We start from the raw sequence: 9,729 nt of genomic DNA on the forward strand, positions 1-9,729 counted from the left end.
CTTAGTGAGTGCGTCCACTGAGAATGGTTCTTCGCTTTGCGCAACAATCTGAGTTTCTTTCCCGTCTTGTACTACTCTGACAGGTCCATAGTTTCCTTCGTACATGAACTTTTCCACCGAGTTTGCTTCTGCAACAAAAGGCCTATGATCGGCCTGTACCACCTCTGCTTCGCCTTTGTCATTCCAAAAGATCAGGCATTGATGGAGCGACGAGGGTATACAGCGACTTCCGTGTATCCAATCTCTTCCTAGGAGCACGTTGTAACTAGTAGGACCATCTATTACAAAGAAGACAGTGGTCCTAGTAGTCATACATATAGTTATGTCCAATGGCATAACTCCCTTAGCTGAAGTTGCTCCTCCATTGAAGCTAGTGAGGATGACTTCTGTAGGAATCATGTCACCCTCTGTCTTTGCGAACTTTCTCATCATCCTAGATGGAATGGTGTTTATAGCTGCTCCATTGTCGACAAGCACTTTTGCCACTGGGACGCCGTTAACTAGAGCTTTAACGTATAATGGCCTCAAGTGTTTAGTCAATTTCATGGCTGGCCGTTTAAAAATAACCTTTTCGGCAGCCTCTATTTCTACCTCTTGCTTGTTTTCTGTCGAATTATCCCCCTGCGATAAGTCGACGTGCAGTATATCACGCTGATCCTATGTCTCCTGAACTTCCTTCTTACTTTTTTCTAATGCTTCCTCATCAGTTATCCAACCTGTGGGAGGGGGCATTATTCTTGGAGTTGACCCATACTTTTCAGAGCGAGGCACTCTCTTCTTCCTTTTGGGTGTCCCGTACAGTACGTAGAAATCGAAAGGACGCCCAGATGGCTCCCCCAACAAGTCTACTTCGTGAACTCCCTCTTGATGTAGTTGCTTAAACAGAGTATTGCGCGATACTCCTCTCTTTTTCCTTTCTGCTTCTAGGTCGATTTCTTCTTCAATGTCTGTCATCCCATCGTCCTCCTCGTCGTTGTAGGCCTCTCTAGAAGTCTGGCCTTCTTCACATACCAACACGCAAACTTCTTCTTCGTTGTCTTCCCTCTCTTCTTCTTTTTCCTTATTCTTGAATTCATTGGCCAGTAGGTAATTATTGGCCATTACAGGAGGCAACGTACCGAATTGGATAGCAAGGGGCTGATCTGGATCTTCTTCATCCCTTCTGTCCCGCTCAAACCTTGATCTCCCAGAAGAAGTTTCTGGCAGTTCCTTCATTGATTCATCTGTACCGGTCTCTTCACTATTTTTGAGGACATTTTGATTTGCTACCTTGAGTAGTTTAGGCGCTTTAGGATGTGGCATTCCCTGTTGCTGCCTCATCATCCGTCCGTAGTTTCGTTGGAAACGCCTTTGTTGGGTCCTAGTCATCTCATCGAAGGGTATTGCCCTTCCTGCATTGTACTGGAATGAATGCCATACATTTGGCCGGCGAGGTTGCGGCCTAAATGTTCTTCCAGTATCTGCTGGCCTGAACTGCCTTTCAAAAGGTGATCCTCTATAGAATGATGTACCTCACCCTCTACCAGGCTGAATGTTTGGGAAGAAGGTAGGGCGATGAGGATGCTGCCATGTCCCTGGTTTCTCCATGTTTCCATTCACTTTTCTTTTACACCTTGCACACAGGACGTCTTCGTCCTTTTTTGGTTCTTTCCCTTTGATTCGTTCAAAGACGCTGGGATGTGGTCTAAGATCTTCTTCTCCATCATCTACGAACAATTTGAATTTTGGTAACTTGTTCTTGAATCCAGATGTTACCATGTTTACTCCAAGTGGCTGTGGGAAAGGATCCTCGTCCACTGCCATCTTTTTCTTATCATCGAACGTAATTCATCTTGATTCAATGGCATCCTGCAATACATGATGGAAAACCAAGCAATTGTTAGTCAAATGTGACCATGCATTATGCCACTTACAATATTTTTTACCCTTAATTTGTTCAGGGTTTGGCAATTTGTGCTTATCGCTCAACTTTATCTGCTTATCCCTATATAATTTATCGAATATAAGGTCAGTTTTGGTCATGTCGAACGAGAACGTTTTAGCCTTTATGTTTCCATCCTTTATGGGCTCATCTTTGCCCGATGGTCTAGGCTTGGCCATTATGGGACAAGTATATGTATCCCCTTTGACCAATTCAGCCAAACACATTTCGGCCTGATCGTATGACTTGTCGTCGATGGTATGAACGTCAAAATTTGGGTCTTTGTAATAAGTCCCTTTACTAGAATTTTTCATTTGTTCTTCCTCTCTTATCAGTCGCTCATACCTAATCACATTCGCACTCAACTGAAAAAGGTCAGGAAATTCCTTGTCCTGGAACTTCTTTTTTAAATCAAAGCTCAAGCAGCCTTGAGCGATCTTGACAAATTCTTTTTCGGGCAGAGGTACAAAACGCTTGCTTCTTGCTGTCTTGAACCTTTGGAGAAAACTTTCTGCCCATTCATTTGGCATTTGACGTAAATTCGCCAAATTGGCCAAAGTGACTTCAGACTCAGTTTTATAAAACTGAGCGTGAAACAACTATTCCAATTGTTGCCATGTTTGAACAGAGTTCGCTGGCAAGTTGATGAACCAGGAGAAAGCTACTCCTGTTAACGAACTAGGAAAAAGACTCATTTTATGGTAGTCGGTTACATTACCACTCTATAATGTGAATCGCCCTATGTGTTCTAGAGTAGATACCTCTCCTAAACCGGTAAACAGTGAGAATTCTGGCACTTTGTACCCTCTAGGCCATGGATATGCTTGGTCTACCCAATCAGGATATGGCTTTGTGTACGTCGGCCTGATGACGGGACGTACCCCAAAAGCCATCTGATCCTGTACGATTTTCATAATCTGGTTTCTCAACATGACGTTGGGGTCATATGGAATTCCTACAGGGTGGTTAACCGGTTGATTTGCATGAGGCCTGATGTTTGGTCCTTGATTGGTAACAAAATTACCATGATTAGGGCCATTACCATTAGCCTGAACATCTACTCCCTCGTTACCATGTGGAATATTCTGTCCATTGTTTAGGACATTATCTCTCACGTTCGGATTACCCCCCAAGTTAGGCATCCCACTACCATTGCTTTGATTTGGCACTGTAGTACCCCCTTGGTTTGAAGTAGAGGGACCAGAAAGCGGTTCTACCCCTTGACTCGGATTTAGAACCGAGGGATTATGTCCCACGATCGTCCTAGTTTGAAAGTGATTTGTAAGAGGTATAGCCGGTTGACATATTTGGCCTACTAACTTATTCATTGTTTCGTTTAACGTCTTTAGTTGTTTGGCCATGTTGTCATAGTGTACATTCCCATTTTGTGTAAATCTTTCCATATTATGAATACTTCGAAGATTTACCTGTTCAACGACGTCTTGCGTGAGTTCTCCAAGTAGTGCACGCATGGTTCGAGGACTCAACTTCGTCATTGGTTCGTAACGACTGTTACTGCTCTGATTCTGTCCATCTGTTCGTGGAGAGGCATGCTGCTCCTCGTATCGCTCGATCAAAAACTGGATTCCTCCCTAACTTGCTGCTTCCTTATCGGATCTCTGAGGCATATTGTTTCCCCTTTTGTACTTTCAACACCTAACACCACTGTCCCACTGGGTGTGTCAAATTGTTTCGCGCGGGTTAGTCTCTAACAATTAAAAAGGATTAGACGATTGTGTAAGGGACAAACCTCTTGAGACAAAGTCCCAAAAAGGGGTGTTCTTTTATTGGCGATGACTTTACAATTGGAAATGAAAAACAACGTGCCTCCAAGGGGCACAAGCACACGAGTTACTGAAAGAAAAGTGTTTAAGTCTAAAAACTAAGGAAATGAAAATTACAAGTTCTCTATTCGAGAGTTTTGGATTCGGTCCTTTGCTTCTATGTCCTTTCTCCCTTTTATACTTCATAGACTATCTCTTTGTGATTAACTACTCTAAAAACTGCTTGATCGTCCTATAACTACCCACTTTCTTCGTAATGGCCACCTTGTCATGAAAACTGCCTTTTAACTGCTGTCATTACCCTTCATCGTTCAACTGCTTTCGATTGAATTCCTTAAATTGCGGAACGTGATAGGGCTGCTTTAATAACTGCACTTCTTGATAACCACAACGCGTTATGTTTGTTAATACCTTGGGCGACTTGAAGGTTTGGGCGAGAATAGAGTAACAGCTCTGGGCGACTGTATGACACTCCATTCGCTCAGATTCTGGGCGACTTGCAAACTTGGGCGATGGCGTTACTGCATTTTTGGGCCTCCTTATTTGGGCCTTCATCTTGATTTGTTCGATTGGGCTTCGTTCTTTGGGCTATTTGATTTGGGGATCCTCCAATTGGGCTTCACTCCTTGGGCTGTTCGATTTGGGCTGAATTTTTATGTGTCAACACTATTAAGGCATCTGAACGTTCTCGTGCAGCAAAGAAGCTTGAGGAAGAGGTGAAAAAGCTGGAAAAACAAGAAGCTACGGCTGCCAGTCTTGCTGAAAAAGTCGAAAAGAAGGCAGAAGCTGCAGAAGCATCAGTTGAAAGCCTCTTGGACAAATCAAAAGGCATTAGTTCTGGGATATCTCGAGAGAAATTGAGCTCACAGCTTAAATCAAATGTTGAAAAGTCAAGTGAGGATTCAAAAGAAGAGATTGTGATGGGACATTCAGTCGTTTTTATTTATTTCTAGTTAGATCTTATTTCATTTTATGGACTTTATTGTTTTGGATTCTTATTAGGCTTATATTGGTCCAAGCCCAATGTAATTAGGGTTTATGTTTTTAATATTTAAACTACTTTGCATTATAATTTATTTTCTGTTGATGAATGAATAATTATATTAATGGCTTGTGGTAAAAGCTTTTTCTCTTCCTTCATTATTCTTCTCCTTCTTCTTCTATCATCCCTCCCTCTTGATTTCTTCTTCCCGTTAATTGGCCTTTTTAGTCTGCATTTAATATTTCTATTGGTGCTGCAACAGATTGCCACCATCATGGGACAGGCCAAGACTCGGTCTCTGCCTCCTCAGAAGGCGGTTGTTAAAAACACAGCCCCAAGCCAAAACTTTCCTTATCGAAACAAAAGGAGGTTCCAAAGTCGAAAGACAAAAAACCAGAGTCCAAGACAGAAGTGAGGAAGGCCTTTGCTAGTTTATTTAAGCAAGAGACAATCTATGTCGATGATGACTAAGAAGATAAGCTGCAATCAACAATCAAATTTTGAGATTGTATTCGATGTCAAGTCCTATAGAATTTGAAATATTGATGCTATGGAAACTTATAAAGGGAGACCTGGTAAAAACCATTATTTTCCTGCAATCTGTCATTACTTTCGTATATTAGATTTCAACTGGAAAGTGATCTCATCCTATCTTAATAGATCTTAGTATCTGTAAAATGCAATTAAATAATCGCACCGAACCATTTCCAAAGAAAATCATTAGATCAATTAGCAACTTGATAACGGGAAAATAATGTATATGCTCTATGGAGACAGATCGATGGAGAAGTTTAAAGTTTAAACTTGGAGTTGGAGAGAGAATTTTATGACAGTTTCAAAGAGTCTAACCATAAGTTCATACTTTTCCAAAATATCATCCAAATCGTATTTTGCAAAGTCTTGAATAACCACGAATTGTTTTAGTATAAAAGGCCTAGACTCCATATTGGTTCTAAAGTAGCCTTCACATTTCTAGCTTGAAAATGATAATAAAATCATTTCAGTTCGAAGATGCCTCTTGTGCAAGACATTTCATCAAGCATCTCTTCAATTTCCGTACCTTGATCCTCAATTGTATTTTTCTTCATCTTTCTGAGAATCAAGTTGATGAAAGGGTAAAGAGACGGCAGAAAGCTGTATTCTTATTAATCTGAATTGTCTACATATATATGCTGGAGGGAGCCTTCAGTGATTCCCAAATTAAAGATACAAATTGATATGATGAAACTAAATATGGAAAACATTGGTGTGGATGATTTCATGCAATAATATCGTCCAATTTGTGACATTTTCCAATACGCTCCCTCAAGTTGGAGCATGGAGATCTCGAATGCCCAACTTGCCAACAAGAAAGTGGAATTGGGAATTGCCAAGAGCTTTGGTAAATATATCAGCAAGCTGTCGATCAGAGGAAACATGCAAGGTGGCGATGGAGCCAGATATAATGCAATCACGAATGAAGTGGCAGTCAATCTCGATATGTTTAGTACGTTCATCATGAACGGGATTAGCAGCAATGTGTAATGCAGCACGATTGTCACAATGGAGCTGGACTGGCAAAGAGGTACAGACGGTTAAATCCTGAAGTAAGGAGCGAAGCTAAATGAGTTCACAAGCTGAAGTGGCCATGGAGCGGTATTCAGCTTCGGCTGAAGAGCGGGAGATGATAGTTTGCTTCTTGGTTTTCCAAGAAATAGGAGAACCACCAAGTAGGAGGACAACCATCCCTATCTGAATGACGGTAGGTGTGAAGTTGAAAGTCTGACGTAAAGGGAAGAAAAACACCTTGACCAGGGGCAGATTTTAGGTAGCCCAGGACCCGAAGAACTGCCACCCAATGGCCATAACGAGGTTGATTCATGAACTGGGAAAGGATGTGAACGGAGTAGTAAAGCTCCGGTCTAGTGATGGTTAAGTAGATGAGTCGCCCAACAAGTCGACGGTAAGCAGACAGATCATCAAGGAGGGTGCTGTCATCCGAAGCCAACCTGTGATTTTGCTCCATGAGAAACGAGACTGGTTTTGAACCAAGCAAACCAGCCTCTTGTAGAATATCCAACGTATACTTGCGCTGAGATAGGACAATATCGTCAGAAGAATGAGCCAATTCTAAACCAAGAAAATATTTGAGGGCCTCGAGGTCTTTGATGTGAAACCAAGTGTTCAAATAAACCTTGACAGCGGCAGTATGGTCACTGTCATTGCTGGCAATAATAACGTCATCCACATACATCAGCAGAGCAGTGAATGGGTTGCCCTTGCGATACAAAAAGAGAGAAGTATCAACCCTTGATTGAGTGAAGCCAAAACGGAGAATAGCATTAGAGAAATTGGCAAATCATTGGCGAGATGCCTGTTTTAAACCATAAATGGATTTACGGAGTCGACACACTCGGCCATCATTGGAGGCTAAGTAACTAGGAGGGGGAGCCATATAGATCACTTCATCAAGATCGCCATGTAAAAATGCATTATGGACGTCAAGTTGATGTAAAGTCCATGATTTTGAGACTGCAACAGCTAACAGGGTTCGGACTGTAGTAAGTTTGGCAACCGGGGCAAATGTCTCAGTATAATCAAGTCCTTCAACTTGTGTATATCCCTTGGCGACCAGGTGGGCCTTGTACCGCTCAATTGTACCATCAGAATGATATTTAATTTTGTAGACCCATCTTGATCCAATGACCTTCTTTCCAGGTGGCAATACCTCTAAAGTCCAGGTATGGTTTTGCTCAAGCGCTTTCAACTCCTTTTTCATGGCTTCTTGCCATCGAACATCCCTAACAGCATGTTTATAAGACTTTGGCTCATCATGTTGAGTGATGGCCACAAGGAAACTAGTATGTGGTGAAGAAAATTTTGAATAAGAAAGGAAATTTCTTAAAGGATGGGACGTACCTGAGGAAGCATTATTGGAAGAGGCGAGAGATGGCCTATTACTCTATGGTAGGTCAACATGAAAGTCACAAAAATGAGATGGTAGCTTCCTTACATGAGGATGACATTGAGCTGGTAATGGAGAGGGTTGGTCAGAAGTAGAGGTGTCGGGTAAATCGGTGGTCAAATGGAGTGTGTTGTTATCCATGGAATGGTCAGAACAAGTGGGGTCAGGTACGTGTGGTAGTGGGGATGATGCCACACCCTCATGATCAAGAACGGGCAGGGGCATCGAAGTGGTAGTTGGTGAAACGTGATGTGAAGGCGAAGTTGTAAGTTGGAAAGGAAAAATATGCTCATAAAAGGTTAAATCCCTGGATGTGAAAATTTTGTGCGTGTGTAAATCATACACCTTGTATCCCTTTTGACCATGAGGGTGACCAACAAAGATGCAAGTAGACGCCCGCTCTTGAAACTTATCTCGTGATCGAGGAATGATAGAAGCATGGCAAAGGCACCCAAAAACTCGAAGATGGGAATAATTGGGTTTTTGAGAAAACAAAAGTTCATAGGGACTTTTCCCAGACAATAATGGTGTGGGGGTATAATTAATTAAATATACTGCCATTAAGATGCATTCTCCCCAAATTTTAATAGGTAAATTAGCTTGAAACCTTAAAGCTCTTGCTGCCTCAAGTATGTGCCTATGCTTACGTTCCACCACTCCATTTTGTTGGGGAGTGGCAACACAAGAAAATTGAGTCAAAATCTCGTGTTTTTTACAAAAGGATTGGAATTTTTCATTCATGAATTCAGTGCCGTTGTCACTACGAATTTGTTTAACAACCTTTCCGAACTGTCTATGTATCATAGCAAAGAAGGTAGTCAATCTAGCATAGACTTCGATCCTGGTTTTGATTAGATAAACCCAAGTGGACCTAGTGTAGTCATCGACAATGCTTAAAAAATAATGGGCACCAAATAAAGATGCAGTATGATATGGTCTCCAAACATCACAGTGAATTAAGTCAAAAGATTCATACGTTTTAATAGAACTAGCAAAAAAAGGTTTTCGAGCTCGTTTCGCTCGATGACAAGAATCACAACATTAATTAAATGATTTAATAAAAGCTAGACCTAAATCATTAATGAGGGACATCCTATCAAAGGAAAGATGTCCAAGATGTTGATGCCACAAGAGAAGTTGAGAATTACTGGAGGTGTTGGCTGCAGCTGTAGGAACTTTTATTGGCTGAAAATAATAGAGTCCATCTCGTAACTCACCCATTCCAATCAGCTTCCTCGTGGCTAGGTCCTGTAAGACACAAAATGAAGGGAAAAAAAAAATGAGCAACACAGTTCAAGGATTTGGTTAGTTTACTAATAGATAGGAGATTGCATGTAAAGATAGGTATGTATAGAACATCATTCAAGGTAATAAGAGAGTTAAGAGAAACGTCTCCACAAGACATGGCTCATAGGAATGACTTATTTGGGATTTTTATTGGTGAAAAGTGTGACACAGTTTTAGGGTAAGTAAAAGCTCCTTCAACACATGTCATATGGTCCAAAGCACCCGAATCCAAAACCCATTCAATCGTGCTATTGGACAGAGAAGTTGCCTTACTCGCGAAATTGGCGATGGAATCATGTTTCTCATCAAGGTTGAGCATAGATATTAATTGAGCATACTGCTCGTTTGTCAACCCACGGACTAGTATAGTAGTGTTACCAACATCAGCTTCTAGGCAATGTGAACTATTGGCTATTTTCGTTTTGGGCGGCCTCTTCCCTTTCTCCCACCATTCTGGATAACCATGTAGCTCGAAGCAAGTGTCCTGAGTGTGTCTGGGCTTCTTACAATATTCATAGAACTGCTTGGATGGATCACGGTTCCCTGTGTGCTTTTGGCTGCCATGAGGTTTGTTGGAATTGTTGATGCTGAATGTTGCTGTCTCGACAGGAGACATTCTGCCATGAGAATTGTTGGAATTGTTGGTATTGAATGTTGCTCCCTCAACAAGGGGCAATCTGGATGTAGTTACTAGCTGTTGGTGTTCTTCTTGTGCTTCCAGTCCATAAATATGGGACAATGAAGGTAATGGTTCCGTGTTTAGAATTTGAGATCGCACGGTATTATACCTTTCATCCAAACCCATTAGAAA

General features: G+C 41.6%; 1 pseudogene; it reads left to right on the forward strand.

The window, feature by feature from the left end:
• The window catches only part of LOC111374723, a 15,632-nt pseudogene extending 9,825 nt beyond the window's left edge, over positions 1-5,807 (forward strand).
• The last annotated feature ends 3,922 nt before the right edge of the window (positions 5,808-9,729 follow it).

This window comes from Olea europaea, unplaced genomic scaffold, assembly GCF_002742605.1.
Source record: "Olea europaea var. sylvestris unplaced genomic scaffold, O_europaea_v1 scaffold1280, whole genome shotgun sequence".
Lineage (NCBI taxonomy): Eukaryota > Viridiplantae > Streptophyta > Magnoliopsida > Lamiales > Oleaceae > Olea > Olea europaea.